Raw genomic sequence first — 18,676 nt, 5'->3', positions numbered from 1 at the left:
CTGGCAGTTAAATGTCTGCAACACCCTCACACTCCCTGGAAACAACTTAGAAATAGGGTTATTCATCCGAATTTATCCCATGGTCCCTGGGCCTCATCACGGTGGTTGAAAGTGGCTGAAACACTTTGCACTGCTTGTTGCTGGATCTGGGCACTCTGTGGTGAGTGTTTTTAAGGCAGACTTCTCCCCAGTTGTAAAATCCAGCTAACAGAGCTCAGAAACTTTGCAGAAACACTGGGTAATATTGGGCATTTAGCTGGGTATGAACCCTCTGGATATTGGTTTCCTAATGATGGCTTCAAGGGACATCTGCAGTGTGACAGGTTTTAGGAAAACATTTAGGTATAGTGAGTCCTGGAAGTCTTCCTTTACAAATGTTTTCTATATTCACTCAAAGGGGGTCAGTCATTCTCTACCACTGACACATAGTCAAAACATGCTTAATAAACAGGGCCACTAACAGAACTCTTCTCTCTTTGGTTGCTACTTGCACCCAAGTCCCAGTTTCAGGCAATGTAAATGAATAAACTCTCAAATTCATCTTTCATTCTCTTATATCACCTTCATCACTGCTTATATCTCTTTGACTGTGTATACACCAGTAAATATATGAGCCATAATCCATTTTCCAGCCCTGAAAGCGTGCAGATAATGTGGCTTGTCTTGCTAGGGCTAGATTTCCTACCCCAAAACAGGGCAGCCTTATCTGTGCCTTGCCAACTGTAAACAGTCCCTGGCTCATGACGTCCACCGAGTCACGTTCAGGTGTTATTTGAGGAGAACCTGCTTGGCAAAGGCCAAAATGTGGCAGGCAGGAGGCTACCAGCAGCTCAGGAAAATCTCCTCCTGTCCTCATTCCATTCACTGATACAGATGAATGCAAATTGAGCCTTTGAAGCTCAACTCGTTGATTCAACATCACCAAGATCAGCAGGTGTATAGGAGACGTGTGCTCTTGTTTGCAACAAAAATACTTTCCCCTGAATCTTATCTTAGGATGCCATGAGTCACCCTCCCTCAGTTGCTTCCTCCCTCCCATGACTATAGAAGGAGCCCCGATGACTGGTTCCTAGTGGCTGCCTAGCTTCTGGATGGCTGAAGTGAGACGAAAATACCATGCTAAAGGATTAAGGACTTCCTCCATGTTTAAATCTGAATGGTATTAAACCAACCTCGATTTTGCAAGGGAATGAAGAAGTCCTACTAAGAACATATGCAGTTCAACTCTTTCCTGTGAAGTTGCCATATGGCAGAGCAGTGATGGGAAGAAGAAAAATATTGACAGTGATGATATATCTTATTACAGAGCATACGGACCAAATTTTCCTCTCAGTTACACTAGTGAAAATCTGGAGTGAACAGCCCTGACTCGATAGGAAAATCAGATCAGTCAGTGGATATACAAAGCCAATTACGAGAGTGAAACAAAAGCAAACTTGAGAAACATTATGGTATACTAAAGAAGACATGTGGTAGGATGCCAGAAGACAGGAAGTCATTGGACCCAGCACGCTTACTCTTCTTTTGAAAAAATCATACAATCTACAATAACCACAAGTGGTCAGGATCTTGTTTTATGCCTGAACTTGGCAAAATGTATGAAAGCTGCCCAGAAACATCTGTTCTGGCTTCCAAACATTTATATAGCCCTTTGTTAGAGTACCAAAGATGGCATCACATCAATAGAAAGGAAGCATTGCAGAAGAAAGCAGTACAAGGATGCTAGAGGGAAAAGTCCGAGTTTAACACAAGATCTGCAATGTTTTACACACCAATAACTTTCATTTATTCCTTGCTGAACATTTAGATGATCAAAACTTTAAACCATATTTGACAGACAAGACCAGCAAGTGCTTCAAGGAGTGAGACCACAGGAGGCGGTGCATTCCTATTTCCATATTACTTAGAAATACATTATAGTTATACTAGCAGCAAAAGCTACAAAGATAGCACTGTGTGATGACTGCATTACAAAGACATAAAGGCAAATGTGTAGCTGACAAGGCATCTGGAAATATTATGGAAAGGACATTTGCTCAGCATCAATTGAGTATGGTTTACTAGAAACTTACACTTACAACCAGCTAGCAAAAGAACTATTTTATGTTCAGGATTATTTTCTGCTTTTTTAAGATAGTAAACAAATGTATAGTTTTTGTTTGGTTGTTTGGTTGGTTGTTTTGTTTTGTTTTGTTTGTTTGTTTTGCTTTTACCTATATGGCAAGATGATGTCATTCATGTAGAGTGGAATTAAAAACCATAAAGTCAGTTAAAAAAAAAATCAGCAATTTCACACACAAAAGAGTTAAACTGCAACTTAATAAATAAACTATGTATATTTTTTCTTGGAGGCCTATAAAGACTGAGGTTTTGCAAAGGAGTTCAAAGGCAAACTGTAGCCAACTCAGTGTCCACAGTTTCTTTGGAAGCAGCATGGAACATTTGGCCAGAAGAAATGGTGCCAACTATCCAGTGCAAAGCCTATACTTCAATTTGCAAAAGCAAAAAGCTGTGATTTATATCTCTGAAAGGAAGAATTAAAAAAAAAAAAAAAGAATCTAACAGTACATTCTGTGTAGGTTTATTATTTTGCCAACAGTTTGTGGGTTGGATGATGAGGTACGTTCCTGAAGATTAGACATCACCATTTTTTTAAAACAAACAAAACAGCAGGAAAAATCAAAATTCCCCTAAAGCAGAGGCAGTGCTTGCGAAAGTTCAGAGCAGTTGTGTCTCTCCCTTGGCTCCTTTTTTAAAAAAAGAAAATTCATCAACCAATAGCGTTAATCAGCTCTGGCTCACAGACAGCATTTTTGCTTCCAGTTGAGGACAATTAGAGGCACAGTGTCAACTGGTCATTTATTAGGTTGTGTAAAGCTCTGTGGATACACATTGTTTTTGTGACATTAAAAAATTCTCATGAAAAATAGTGCTGTTACATGCAGACATCCCCTGGTTTCTTCTCCTTTTAAACTCAACAGATTTACTAGTTCAAGGGAAACTCAGAAGTGTTTTTGAGAAGAAATGCATGCTGAAAGCAAGCAGTATAGCTCCAGGGACAAAATCAACCAGCAAGTGAAAATCAAGCCGGGTAAATGATGAGCTATCAGTCCATTCTTTTGTGCCTGATTGTATCCTTTGTAGCACAGATAAGGGAAAGGGGTCTTTATGTGTAGACAAATGTTAAGAGTGAGAACATTTAAGAAAATAAAGATTTGGTCCTTTATAGTTATTGTGACTATATTGCCATCACATTATTGTCCAACATCATTTCTTCAGCCCTCTTAAACCATCAGAAACCCCTCAACGAATGTCCCTAGCAGGTGATCCACAAACATATTCATGATAGACCCTCAAGAAATCACTCAAAATTTGGCCAGATGTTATGGTTAAAACTGGAATATTGTTTTTCAGAGAAGACTCTTTTTCATTGTCATGACTTCTCCCAGCCACCAAAGACCTATTCTAAGACTGCAAATTAAAATTCAAAATAAATATATCATCATTGTGCAATAAAAGAGCCCTGCCAAAAAAAAAAAAAAAAAAAAAAAGGACATGAAAACCCAAAGGATGAAACAATGTCATTCTGCAGACTGAAAAATATCACTTCTTGCTGAAAAAAGTACTCATACGTTGCACACTGTTAGACAATTCTTCTGGGTTTCTTGGCAGTCAACCTGGAAAATCTCTCTTTTTAAACTTGCCTTTAAAGTATCTTATATAATCCTAGTAAGAACAAGAAAGATCTGGGAAACAAGAAACTACATTCAGGGTAATTCCACGTACTTGTTGTAATACTACTCACAGTCTTTCAGTCCCTAAAATTTGTGTGGGATTTCGGAGCACCACTACCCAACTACCCATCTCTTCCTTAGATGTAGGTGCACATTAATGGATAAACATTTTTTTGTGTGTGTGCATGTGTAAACTTCATCTCCTCTAGCAACACTCAGATCAGAAGGCATTCAAGCAATGTAAAGGTACATTTTACCTGGTATAAATCAGGATGCATTTTTACTGCAGTCTTAGTCCTGCCTTCAGTTTCTATCCACTGAGCCTCATATTTTATGAATCATTGTTATTACTCTGGAACTGGTTTCCATGAGGGCTTTCATCTTTAATGTTTTTGTTCCTAATAGACTGGTTTTATTTCAACTTTCACTTCCTGTGGCAGGATATATCTGAAGTATTATAAAGTTAAAAACTATCAAAAAAAAAGAAAAAAAGAGAGATGAGTTTCTGAAGTGTAGATGGTAAGAATATTTACTCTTACACTGGAAGAGAAATGAAGGGATATAAAAAGTGCATCACAAGGACAAAAGCCAATCTGTTAATCAGGGGGAAGGAGGAAGATGTGCATTCCACAGATCCAGTGCGACATTTTCTTCTTTGAAGTGCCTTCTTTTCCATGTTCTTCAGATGGAAAGCTGGATGAGGTAGACACAGTATGGCAATCACCATGTTCTTATGAAATGTGGTAATTGAATAAAACACAGAAGTGTAGTACATCAAGCTGACACATGCTTATAGAAATACATGTGGCTTATCAGTCTTCATGGCAACTGGATTTTTCTTGTTTGTGTGAATTTCACGAACCACATTTAAAAAAAAAATTCTTGCTCCCCCTTTTCTTTTCTTCTTCTTCTTCCCATCCCCCAATTCAATTTTGTATTATTTTCTAGGATCTTTCAAACCAAGATTATACCCCACTGGCAAATTTTCCTATAGGAGTGTGATAGTCATCAAGAGAACAATGTCATTTGGATGAATTAAGACTCCCTAAGGAACCCCTGTAAGAGCTAGAAAATCTATAAAGTTCTTACCGAAAGGTAATCCAGCTTGTGATTTGGTCTTTTAGAGTAAAATATTAGGGTTGCTTTAGAGATTTGGAGTATTTCTAGTCATGGAAAAGAGAGCATCACAGCTTTCTTAGGCTATCAATATATATTTGTGAGGCAGAAATAATTCTTCCAGTGAATTTCATGTTCCCATTTGAATGTCTTTACTTGTTTTAAACAAGGCAAGAATTAAAAAATGATACTACGCTGACAACTAAAAATAAAGTGACTTGACAACTGAGTTAAAATAAGCACCGCTACTAGCTTGATGTAAATAGGAGGGAAACCATATCCTAAAAATGACTTCTACTGCCTCTGGGCATAGCCACCCAGGGGGAGAAACGGCACCTGCCCTTCTTTAGTCATTTACCGGTTCTGGGGGAAAAAGTCTCTGGAGAGCAAATCCCTGTCTGTAGAGAAAAGGTCAGTACTGCTCTATTTCTGTCTTTGGTAACTCTGCATAACTTTGTGGTTGGCTCTGCAGTAAGAAATCCTGACACTCATGCACAATGATGCATTAAAGTCTGTTGTAATTATCTGCTTCTCGCTCTGACACCGACCTTTTGGCATAAGCCCTCCCTGCACCTTGGTTTATCTACCCATAAAATGAGGGTAAAGATACTGACCTCTCTTGTAAAACCGGTCTGAGATTTACTGCGGAGAAGCACCCTGGACAAGCTAGGTAGAATAACACCCAGTAGCACGTGTACAGCCAGCACAAACTCCACTGTCTTGGCAACTCTGGTTGAGAGTTGCAGTCTTGTGAGATTCACTTTTGTCTGAACTTGACTCAGAAAAGCCAGTTTACATGAGATACCATAGGCCACCAGACAGTTTACATCAGTACAATTGTACTTGGCCTTCAAAGTGTCTCCTATCCCCTGAATTAGCAACTGCTCTTGGGGGAAACAGTAAATCATATCTTTGATGAGGACACAAGACATAAGGATGATAATAAGAGAAGTGATGATGATTCCTAGTTACACTAATGGCTTGGAGAAAGGAGTATTTTTCTGGCCATGGCCAAAGGTCATTAGTTGGGTCCAGTTTAGTGGACCAAAGACAGGGCAATGCCAGGGGGGCAGATGGCAATGCCAGGACCCCTCTTGCCCTGTGAGGAGCAAGAGCAGCTGCCAGTACTATGTTATGCACACGAAAAGAGTGCAGGAGGCCTGATGACAGGGCCATAGCAGCCACCTGTATGGCCACGCAGCCTCCTTCTCCTGAGGCCACCTCTTTCTGGTGGCCAGCTGAACAGCAGCATCCCTTGGGTGTTCAGTGCCATCACCCAGACTCACGCTGTTTTGCCGTAAATGTTCCCCCTCTCTTTTCTCCCCTTCTCTCCCTTTTAGACGTGAAGCATCAACCTCTGTTTCACTTACCAGTGAAGGCAAAGTGCTTAGCAAGTAAGTTTATAGCATTCTTCATTAAGAATTTACATATAGGGAAAATTAAATCTGACTTGCAATCTAATGAGCTATTTTGTAATTTAATGAAATGGTGTGACCTATCAAGGGACTCGGTCCGAAGAGTTTTGTGTGCTAATCCAATGCTAGGCGCACAGGATGACTTCAGGGATACCAACTTCTCTTGGGTGCCTTGCCCACCGCTGAAACTGCAGGGCTATAATTAACACCAGTCATGCTAGTGAAATGGAAGACCAAAAGCTACCTGGGGGAGTACAGTGCTCAGGATGAGCACCAGTGCCAGCCAGAACTGTCACTGGGGAGTAATTAGGTTTTCTGCAAATCCTAGCAGGACCGTCACATCTCCAGCTGCCTTCTGTCACATCGCACTTAAACTGAGCACAGAGTAACTGAGGACTCTGGTATAGATGGGGTAACATTGAGAAACAGGGGGAGAAAGAGAGAGAGCAGCACTCTTGGAATGAGAAGCAATGCCTCTTCCTCAGAACATTTTAACCTGTATAAATATATCAATACCATCCACATTTTAAGTAAGCTTCTTCATGATTCACAGTGAATCAGAGGAAGCAACTGCCCTGCTCCGTGCCCAGGTATGGTGTGAAAGTTAAGCAGAAGTGCCATCTAGTCATAGTAATACACTTCATTTATAGACCTCTTTTCATTTCCAAAATCTCAAAGCCTTGCCAGCATTAATTAATTAAAATCTTGCAACAGCCCTTTGAGTTAGGCCAGGACTATTATATCATTATATTTGTAGGTAAATGTGGAGACCCTGGAGGCTAGATTGAGACTACCTGCTTTAGGCACTCAATTTAGATGTTGCAACACCTAAAAGAAATAGGTGCCTGGCTCCAGCAGAATGATTCACATCAGTTAGGGCAGGTGCCTACGCAAACTACACAAGCAAGGCAGACCCAGATACCTTTGAAGCAGCACCCAAGTAAAGCTCACACGTTTCTCCACCAACTGGTGGTGAGCTGTGGTGCCTCCATGGGATGACTTGATGTGGCTGCACACAGCCACGCAGGTGGAGGCACTGGGAAACATTATTCTCAGGGCTGTGTCTGGGTAAGGGCTTAATGCAAGGCTCGGCAGTGTGCATGCTTACCTATGAGAGATTCAAAATGCAAATTCCCCTCTGAAAGGCAAGCACCTGTGTCGTGGGTTAAGTGGGAGGAGGATGCACAAGATATTAAAGGTTTGAGCATTAATCTGGAAACTGGAAACATAGAGATGGAGGCTGTCCTGCCCAAGGGGGCTGACCCTGGCATCCCCACTTGCCAGGGCAATACCAGGCTGCAGGTGGGGATGGGGTGGTGGCTCTGACCCCTCCTGCCGCAGCCTGAGTGCTCAGCAGCCAGGAAGGTAAGATGCAGAGGCTAGAGCGTGTCAGCCCAGTGGAAGGGGAGGTCTTTTGCCTGAAAATCTTCTATTTTAGAGCTCTATCAGATAAAAGGCATGAGAACAGCTAGGTCAAGGGACAGGTAGTCCCTCGTGCTCCAGACTTAGCGTTTCCATGCTGCCAAACAGACTCTTCCCTTGTCCCTCTCCTGTATCCTGATATCCAGATCCTCAACGCTCTGCAGTTGTTAGCTGGCCTTTAGGGAGCCATTATTTTCATCCGAGAGGAAAGCTGGGCATGGGCAAGAGGACAGCGTGCTCCAGGCACAGTACAGACATGCACTGCACAACCTTGGCTCTCACCTGGAGCAACATTGCAATGCTAGCCTGGAGTCCCCAAACCCCCAGTGTCCCTCTAGTCACTTCCCAGAGCACAAAGGAAGCAGGTGGCTGCAAACAGCACCCATTCTGGCATCCATTTTAGAGTCAAACAATGAAACAAATAAATAGATACATACAACTGAAGAGAGACATTGCCCAGTGGAGATCAGGATCAAGCACTGCACAGCGTGGGTTGGTCTGTCCACGCCAAGCACTCCCAGCTCTCAGCTGTGTGAACACAAGCCAGCCTGCAACAAGCAGTCCAGAGGCATAGACTTTGGTCCACAAAACCAGTACAAATACGCCCCAAATTTGTCTTGCTGAGGTGTTTCATGCTAGCTGAATGTCACCTAAGACCAGTGGTTTTGGTCAGACTGTGACTCAATGAAGTGGGCCCTTTTCAATACCTGGGGAAATATTAGCTCTGCACCATCATGACTCACAGGTCTGACTGCTGGGAGCTACACACCTAACTACTTTGAGCTTTCAAACACTGAACACGTGCGAAACCATATGCTTTTGTGCTTAAATTACTCTTAAGTCTGAAATGCATGGCCCAGATTCATACACATGCTTGGTTTCTCTGGGAAGTAAGTGCTCCTTCAGATGAAGGAGACATTCCCTGGGACTTAGACATAGCCAATTCACTCACATGTGAACTTCAGTAGACTCATGGATAGTCTCAGTCACATCCACTGACTTGTTCAGACTCTGCAGCATCTGAGAAGCAGAGCTGAGGAAAAGACTCGGGAGTCCATAATCTGGGCTTGAGCCTGATTTGTTATCATTTTTACCTGTTATGGGCTTCTTTAATCTGAGCAAGACTCCCCTGATTAGCAGTAGAGGAGAATTAGGGTTAATGCAACTTGCTCTACCTACTCCTTAACATAAGAGTGGCTCCTATTAGTGTTTTAGCAGTTGTCCTTTTATGCAAGGACTTGCAGAGCTGACTTGGCTAAACTTTAATGGGTATGCTTCTAGTGTGGGAGGAAACGTTAAGCACTGCTTATTGTTACTTAGAATTACACACCCAGATGCCGTAGCTCTGTCCAGAGTTCCCAGGCATCTAGCTACTTGACTATCTACCACAGCACACTGTATCACACCTACGATCTTCCTTACCGCCTAAAGTAATGTCATGATGCACAGCAGGAGCCAAAGAATGTTGGGTTTGCAAAATTCATGCATTGCTTCAGATTGCAATGAATTCATTTAACAGGAGATCAGGCAACAACCATTAATTTCAGGGCAGCAGATTTATCTGCTCTTCTTATTTACCAAGATGTCTCACCAGATCAAACCGATGAAATTGCAACAGCTCGCCCAGCGTACCGACAGCAGCTGATATCTGCCGAGCATCGCGGAGAGGCAGCCCATTAAAAAATGTTCTGCCACATCCCTACCGCTTGGTCTGTCCTGTTGGAAAGAGTAAAGTTAAAGTTTTCCAGTGTACTTGGCTGAGTCAGAAGCGCTTTTGGGCAGTCATGCACAGGCGCACGTATTGACTGCCCTGCTAGCAGCAACTTTGGCCCCACCGTGCCAAGGGAGATGTGCTATTGTCCTTGGGTGCACTTCCTGAGGCCACGTGTGGGGTGTACACAGCTCCACCCTCGGCTGAGGTGGGAAACTTGTTCAAAGTGGTTTTGAGGTTTTGTTAAGAAGCAAAACAGGAAATGTGCATGAATCTGGAGTTTAACTATTTTTTGAACTTCTGGCTCTCGCGGAGTATTTTTTTTTTAAATACAAAATAAACAAACATCAAAATGACAAATATTCTGCAACTGAACACGTCCCAGGACTGGGATAAGCCCAAGCTTGTAGCGGTGCAGACTAGACTTCAGGCAGCAAAGAGATCCTAGAGTAGTCCGAGGAATTTTTCTTTTCTTTTTTAAGCAAACCACACATCTCAAAGTCTGTGTCAACTTACTTAAGTGCTCTTACACCAACTAATCAGAGCTGGCGCAGAAAACAACACTGACTGTTGCTCCCTTCCCTGCCTAAACTGGAAGCACGAAAGGCTGAAGACAGAGCTGAAATGGCAGCTTGTGCCCTCTGCAGAGACCTCGTACCCTCAGGGGAAGGACCACTGGGTGGTCCAAAAAAATACCTGAGGTCCTGAGACCCTGAAAAACAGTGAAAAGGACAACAAGCACATCATTGGGTAGAAGCCAGGGTGATCCTTCCGGCAGAGATGGAGTTAATTTGAGAGCCACAGGCACTGCTCAGCTGATGGCATGGTTGAGTAAAGTCTCCTTACTCCCAGAGTGAGGAGCACAAGCCTGACTGCCCCAGTGTGCCGAGCCATACGTGCATTGCTGCTACCAATGCTGAGGGCATCTACTGCCCTTCTACTGCCCTTGTCCCTTTGGTCCCCAACCCAAGAGATGAGCCAGGCAGACTAGGAGTGGCAAAGCCTTTCCACCACTGCTGGCCCCAGCATGGGACCTAACGCAAAAATCCTCCATCATGGGAGGCTGCTCCTCTCCTCAGTGGCACGCTGCTGATTCACCTACTGTGATACCACTGGTCAAAGCCTACCTAGAGCATCCACAACTGTTTTTAGTGGTGTATAACCACTAAAACTAAACTGCTGGATTTGGGTCACAGTCTGTGATCAGATATGCTGATGTCATTCACAAGCAACCTCACTAACACCTGCAAGTTACTCATAGAATAAACCTTGGCTGTGTTGTATCTTGCCATTGGGATCAGGCAGGCAAGTTCTTCACAGTTTGTGCCCGGTTTATTTAAGCTGCCTGTGTGTGCTGCAGGAGGCACCAGCAACGCTTTCGCTGCTCCTGCAGCATCACTCTGACGTCAGCACTTTTATTTGATTTTCTGTCACTGTTCTTGCAGATTAAATTTCAACCAGTGACCCACGGCTTGATAGCTCATTAGCAAATCCCTCCGAGCCATCCAGTCCTGCCCTTGCCTGACAGTTAACTCTGCATTGTACACAGTCCTAAAGCCTCCTGAAACTGGTGACACCCTGTGCAAAACTTTGGTCAGGCTCAGTGCTGCTGCAAAAGCCCCTGTGTGTTCCTGCCCAGCTGCGTGCCTTCTGTGACAGATCATAGCTGAGCCTTATTATGAATCCTTGCATCCTAAAACCTCCTCCATGGTAAACACTTTCCTTTCTCACCCTTCCCCTCAGCCCTTGATCCATGGAGGAATTATTCTGACCTCCTTCTTAGTGAAACCTTAAAACAAGGAACTCTTGCTCTTTTCTTGTTTGGCATCATTGCCGTAATCCAGTAGGTGAAGACAACTAGGCTAATTCTCTTTCGGCTTTCTTTTGCTGTGATAGATGAATATAAACTCTTGGTGGGTGGTGGGAACAGAAAAGCCTCCCCAGAGCATGCCTGGGAGGTCACAGACCCCAACTCTCATGTTTGCAGTTGGGCTGGCTGGGATGTAGGTCACCCCGGGTGCAGGAGGATCCAGCTCAGTGCAGATCTCTTGAGCTCAGCTCTTCCTGTGCCCAGATTTGTATCACAGTGACAGGCAGGTTAATAGTGAAGATAGAGCAATTGCTTTGTTTTACATCCTCCATGGATCTGAACAGACCTCTTGCCTTGTACTTAGATTATCAGTGCCTTCAAGTGAGAAATAATATGCTTTTATAGCAGGTATAGTCCAGAGCTACATCACATACTTTTTGCTTCTAACGCTTCTTAATGCTGCAACTTAAACAAGTACCCACTGTCAAAATCCTAGCTGGTCCTCTCCCTCTGGGCTAATGAAATCTTCTCTACAGATGCCAAACTGAGGCTGGTTGCAGGAGTTTCCATGGGACAGGACAGGTAGAGCCCAGCCGCATGGACTTTGGCCACCAACGGGAGGCTTCCCAGCCCCACAGCCTCGTTTTGCCACAACAGAAACTTCTCTCCTTTGGGGTTGAAGTCAACTTCACCGACTTCAATGGAGAGACATTTGATTTATGCGGGGACAAGAAGAGAATCAGGCCTTGATTCTTTATTGCCTTTTAAAGCCAAGAGCCCAGCAGAAGCCAATTGTGTCTGACGTGAAGCTGCTGCACACCCAACGTGGAATCTGCACAATTCCATAAACCAGCAGTGGTCTAAATAAAAACTTCAAACAAGACATTCTGGCATTGGCCAGAAAGAGTGAAGATAAATAGCTGGGAGCAGCCAAGTTGCAAAGGAAGAACTGCTTGACTGTTGGACAGAGAGAAAAGTGAGAGGCAGAAATTAGGCAGGGTTCTGGGAGGCTTGTAACACTCCCAGAAAGCAAAGGGGTCACAGCATTTAATTTGATTAATTCACTGCTCGTCCAAAAGACTTTGTACTGAGCCTCAGGCAGCACAATAAACATACAATCATTAAGAGAGGAAATAAAAGATTGGTTGGGTGGTAAATACTCCGGCTCCCTCTCCCACTCCAGCTTCCCTCTTGTTTCTTCTCTCTGTGGTCAGTGCAAACATTGGAAGCAGCACAGTAAGCAAGTGGCAGTGTTAAACAACAACGACAGCAAAACCCGCTGTATTTCAAATGCCTTGGTCAAAGCACTTTCAAGGAAAACTTTGACTTGTTTTCCCCATCATTCTTGTCTTCCCTCAGCAGCCCATTCCTCTAGGAACTGCCGTGGGCAGGATGGAGCAACAGCCACACCACTTTGGCCTCCTCTCCGCACGACTGGCGGAAAACAACAAGAAGGACATTTCTCCTAGGGGGGCTGGATAGCACTTCCAGAGGTCATTTCAGTAGTTTGGGTTGTACACTCAAGCATCCAGGGGCCCAAACAGATGTTTTTATGAATGTAATTGTATTTACAAATAATGGGATTTTGTAAAGCTCCAGTGCTGGGTTTTATGGGCCAGATGGTATAAACACTCACCCTGTAACTCTACAGGGCCTGTCCCTCCCCACCCGACACAGGGGGAGGGAACAACCCCCCACTGGCACTGGGTCTGGAAAACTGCTGCAGCTGCCTGAAGCTGTGTAGGAGCCTGGGGTGTCAGAGGAAACCATGGCAGAAGCTGACCTGGGAAGAGGAAGGGTGACGAATGCTCCACACATCCCTGGCAAGTGAAGTTCGCGCCTGGCTCTTCTCCCATCCACTTCAAGTACTCACCATGGGTCTCTGCATCAGGATACTGCTTTTATCCCCCTTTCCAAGACAGACCCTGAGGTTTAATCCTGTTTAGATATTTTCTGGAGTCATGAGAGAAAACTACGATATGTAAGATGGGTCTCCAAACCCCACTCCACACATCAGCCCGCCTCTGCATCTGTGCACGCACTGCCACGTACCACCTAGATACCATCGAGTCAAATCTTGCTACTGAAGAAAGGAAGGTGACTTTATGCATGTGTTTGAATTGATATTTGATGAAATTTGTTCATTCCCCTAATTATACTTTCTCCCCATTTGTCCCAGTATGTAAAGGTGTATCCATGAGCATACACACAAGACCTGGTCAGGACAGACATTCATAGCATGTCTCTGGGATGGCCAAATGAGAAAGCTTTCATCAAATATAGTGTTGGACCCATTTCCACTATTCCTGAAATAATATATTCACTGCAGAATAATGAACCAATGCTGTAACTCTGGATCTATAAAAATATTATTAATGGAAAATAATATACAAAAAAATAAGCAAAGTTTTATTACTAAGACAGTTGACTACTCTTATTTGTCTTGGTTGTCCTTATAGATTCAGAAGAAAGAATTTTACCCGCTACTGAAAAGCAGTAAAACTTTGGGTGACTAAAGCTTCATAATAATGGTCTAGAAGTGCATGTGCTGTTTCTGAAACAACAAGAAAACCCTCATGGTGGCTTTGCTAATATTTCACCATGCTTGTTTTTGCTCATAGCAAGTCCTGTTTTAAATCACAATAAAACATTTGACTTCTGAGAGAGGATGACCAGAGATTTATTCTGTGCTGCGTGGAAATGGCCCATTCCAGCAGAAAACTGAGCCGTAGAGGGGAGTTTTGTCAGGGAAGAAATCTCATCTGGATAAATGGCACTCCTCAGCAGCGTGTGGTTACTTATAAGTACGTTAGTACTGACATCAGATGAATGCTGTTCATCCACTTGATTGTCACTTCTCCTCTCTTCCAGCATTCCTCCTACTCTTTCTTTGGAAGGCTTAATCAACCAACTTAAGGCTTTTTAACAGGAACAAGGACATTTTCAAGATAAAGACATTAAAAACAACTTCAAGTAATCGCAGCATAGAGTTGTGCATTTACTGAATGTGGTTTGGTGTGTATGTACATACACGTGGCGCAGCCCCTATTCTCCCCTCAAGTCTTAGGGCCAAACACTACTTGCTGGTGAATTTCCTTCAGCCTTAAACCAACACTGTACAGACTAGCTGAGAAGAAAAGGTCAAGTCAGAAGAAATTAATTCACTGCTGGACCTCAGGGCTGGAATGGTTGGGGGGCTTGTAGGGAAGTTAAACATTAATTTGTAAAGCATGTTTGTCATGCTAACTATCCAGCATTCAGAGACTGATGGTTACTACCTTCCTAATAGCTGAGTAGGATTAACTTTATATTCCTGTAAATTTACTGTGCATGTTGTCTGTGCTATATGTGATGAAACCCATGTACTTATTAGCTGATCTTTCAGCCATGATGTCTAACATGCAAGCAAGACACCCTTTGCTTGTATATCTTTATCAGTGACAGAAACAGTGGGATCGAGTGCACCCTCAGCAAGTTTGCAGATGACACCAAGCCAAGTGGTGCAGTGATACAACAGAAGGAAGGGATGCCATCCAGAGGGACCTGGGCAAGGTTGAGAATTGGGCCCACGTGAACTTAATGAGGTTCAACAAGTGCGAGGTGCCAGCAGTGTGGGTTTGCAGCCCGGAATGCCAACAATTCCTACTCTTTTCCAAGGCACAAGTTACAGCATTAAGACTGCTCATCAGCAATTCAAGCCTCTTCTTCAGTATCACGTATGAAAGTGTAGCAGGCTGACATGCCAGGAAGCTGAGGAATTTGCCATGAGGACCTCTTTCAAACACAGCTTTGCTCTCAGTCTCCCCAGCGCAGCTGTGTCACCAATCTGTGGCCTCTCCCTTGGTCCCTCAGCTGGGGCTTTAGCATCAACTGGTGAGCAGATGAAAGGCTCAGCCATCCAGCTGTGCACAGCGCCTCGGGTCACAGAGTGCCAGAGGGACAACAGAGCGTGTTGCAAATGCATGAGGTGCACCTCTGGTTGTGCAGAGCAGAGGGAGAGAGTGAACTCCAAGGCTTATTGCACAACACAGCTGGAAAGATCTCTTTAGGACGTGACTGAGTGACAGTACAGGCTGTGGCAGGGCAGGGTCTGAAGCACCTGCAGCATCCTTGCCTATAAGCCTGAGCAATGCCACCAAGTAGTCATCTGCAGCATCCAAATAAGCAAGTAGTGTTCATTTTGGTACCATTAATCAGTCTTTTTAAATACAGAAAGGTTGGGGGAGTACAAGGATCTTGAAAAAAAATAGTAATTTCTGAAAAATGCAGTAGGAAGAAATAGGTCACAGGGAGTGGATGGAAAGGAAGGGGAAGAGTTATTAACCATTGTTTATGAAAAGGATCTCCAGAGCAATGGTGGAGAAACAGGCAGTGCACGTGGAGAACAGCCACCTGCACTTACACTGCACGTTTACCCTCAGGAGGTCCCAAGACGTGCCAAATGAGTCAGAGCTCACAAGGTCCCCTCTAGAGAATGCCCAGGGATGGCCCAAGCTGGTGTCGTGCAGAGAAAGGAGAAGCTTGCTGCTGCCAAGCAAGGTGGCTGATGGCACTCCCTGCATGGGACCTGGCCCTTTTGTAGAGATTTCCATCTCCTCCAGAAAGCAAGTGTAGTGGCTTTTCCTAACCTTTCTAGGTCACAAAATTACATGCAGGCTTTAGGGTTATATGGCAGGGCTGTTTGCTACCACCGATGCATCACCGATGCATAGCATCAGGGAATGCTGAACTTTTCAGAACTGGCTATTCTGTGCAGTTGCAGTGCAGTTATAACACGGGTAATAATGATAAAAATAGCAACAATACCACAGTACCTGCACCAGCACACTACAGAGAAGCTAACTGCAAAGCCTAAATGTTGAAGAGCACTAAATGGTCCTCTCATCGCTCTTATCGCAGCTATTTCTACACAGGGTGGGTGGGTTTTGCTCCATATTTCATCTCCAGCAACACACCATGAAGTTGCAAATGGCATTCCTTAGCATGCCAAAATACCCATGCAGTAAAGATAAACACTGAAATGATGATATAAATCTATTTCCAGCTTTCACCTGAATATTCAGGATGTCTCTTCTTATCTCTGTTATATATTACTTTTATATTGTGAGACCAATTGTGAAGGATGACAAATATGGGATGGCAGGAACAATCAGGCTACAGAATTGCCTCCTGGGACAGAGCTGTGTTCTCATAGGGCACTTTTTTTTTTTTTTTTCCCTCCCTTTTACCTTTTATTTTTATGATTAGACAATCACTGTTTAGCCACCTCAGGGAAATGCAAGGTGAATTAGGAGAAAGAAGGCCAAGGTTATCATGGAAAAGTTTAATCCCTCCTCAGTGGAAACCAGTTAATAGCTACGGCTAGACTCAAGTATGGACCTCTGTTGGGAATCCCAGTGAAGGTCAAAGGCAGAGAGGAAAAAAGCTGCACGGAGATCTTAGACAGTCATAAGCAGACAGATGTTCCTAGGCTTTAATGAGCAGTCTTGGCTCCAGGCTTTTCTTGGCAGAGTTGTTTAGTTTTAGTATTTTTCCTTGTAGTGCAAGGTATGGCTCTGGTTAGCTGGCTCTGCTTAGTTAACTGCTGATGATTTTTCCATCTAAATAACAGCTTGACAGAAATAGCTTGAAGAAACCAGTTCATAATCTGTGACTAGATGGATTAGGTCATGGGGAATGGTGTGCAGTTGTAATCATAAAGAACAAAAAATAAATAAAAATAATAATTCTGGTTTAAATGAGAACCAGTTTTATGAGTTTAAACAGCAAATCTGATGAAGCTCCTATTGTAATTTCTACCACTCCATCTTATGTTTTTATTGTCATGGACAATAAACAGAAGGAAAATGACAGGAAATAGACTTTTTCTTAACAAATTCTATTTCCAAATCAGCCTGGTGGGGATTATGCCCCTAATTTGGAAACTCGTTTGGGTTCACCAGTGCTGAGAATTTTTTCTTGACAATCTGCTGTGCCTAAGTGAAATATGTTAAATTGGGAAAACAGGCTTGGCGAACATCTTCTCAGAAGGGAAAGGCTACAAATCCAACTGTTATCAGACTGTGAAATCAGTAACTTTCAGTGAACAACTGCAAAAAAGCCCTGTAAAAAACTCTGAAGACTTTTAACCCGTGTTTGCTAGGACACAACTTTACTGCAATAGCCACCACATTGCTTGCTGGAGAATAATTTTGTTATTTGACAGGCATGTAGCAACCCTGACGTAGCCAGGGACTAAATTCATTCTCCTTCCTATGTTTCCAAGTGTCTATTTTCTGGGTGTCACAACCGCTCTGATATAATGTAATATCGTGAATGGGAACATTTCCATAGGATAAGCTCATTTTAGACTGCTTTTCATTATAATAGCACAGATCCTGGTCTCAGTGAAGGAAATGGAAATGTCTAGGTAGCTTAAGTATGAGCAGACCTTGGATATCAATCAGCTACAAGTCAATAAAAAACTTAAGAGCCTCACATTGGCAGGTTATACAAATTCCCTGCTCCCTCTATGTTCTCTGCTGATTCTCTTTTCCTTTTGGAGGCAATGAATTATGTTTCTCTGAAGCTCTTTTTTAGCACATCAGAATCCCATCCATTGTTGGTTGGTTCAGTAAAGCTCGCCCTTTTCCAGAACCAAGTGTGAAATCTGCTTTGTGATAAATATCTGATGGTGCAGGGGCTCTGGGCTTGCTCCCAAGCTAAATTCATTTATATTGCAGAGAAACACCTGCCTCTGTGTCATCACAAATGCAGCTCCTTATTGTAAAGTACAATTCAGTCTTTCAGACAGGATTCAGATTCCTTTCCCCCAACTCTGCGGGAGAGGAACAGATGTCCTGAGCATCCAAAAGAGCTTCCTATATACCCATCTTGTATTTCCAAGTCATGCATCCTCAAACTCTTCAGAGTCAATTGGCTAGGGTTTATTGTTTCAATGACATCAGTCCCTCCCACAGCCACTTGATGCTCAAGATAATTACCTTACACCACACCTGCCAACTGGAAGTGACAAATTTACACAAGGATTTTATACAGGGTCTCCATATATTCAGCACTGCCATCGCTGTGATGGGTCCCTCTGGACCACCAGTACACCACACCAGGCATCGGACATTGACCCACAGCTTCCCCCACGACTTGCCCAGCCCATCATCAAATGGATTTTGTACACTTTGGGCCAGAGTGAAGACTGCTCAGTACCGTGGCTGTACTCCCAAAGGCTGGGCAATGACCACCACCTCGAGACATCAGATCCCAAAAAGAGGGTTGACTGCTTTTCCAACAGGCTTTGCAATTGCTGTTGTTGCAGAGCACAATGGCTAGATTTTTGGAGGATTTTTGATTCAAGCAAGGATAAATACACAAAGGCAGGAGAAATATTTATTAAAAAAAAATCTGTATAACAACTCAAATACTTCTAAAGGTTTTGGCTTAACACGTGACCAAAACAGGATTCAATTACAAA

General features: G+C 43.4%; 1 protein-coding gene across 8 annotated transcripts in view; it reads right to left on the bottom strand.

The window, feature by feature from the left end:
• The window catches only part of SETBP1 (SET binding protein 1), a 257,073-nt gene that overhangs the window by 56,239 nt on the left and 182,158 nt on the right, over positions 1–18,676 (bottom strand). The window lies entirely within an intron of this gene.

This window comes from Anser cygnoides, chromosome Z, assembly GCF_040182565.1.
Source record: "Anser cygnoides isolate HZ-2024a breed goose chromosome Z, Taihu_goose_T2T_genome, whole genome shotgun sequence".
NCBI classification, from domain to species: Eukaryota; Metazoa; Chordata; class Aves; order Anseriformes; family Anatidae; genus Anser; species Anser cygnoides.
Note: the sequence above shows the minus strand (reverse complement) of the source record. Positions and strands in the feature narration are given on the sequence as shown.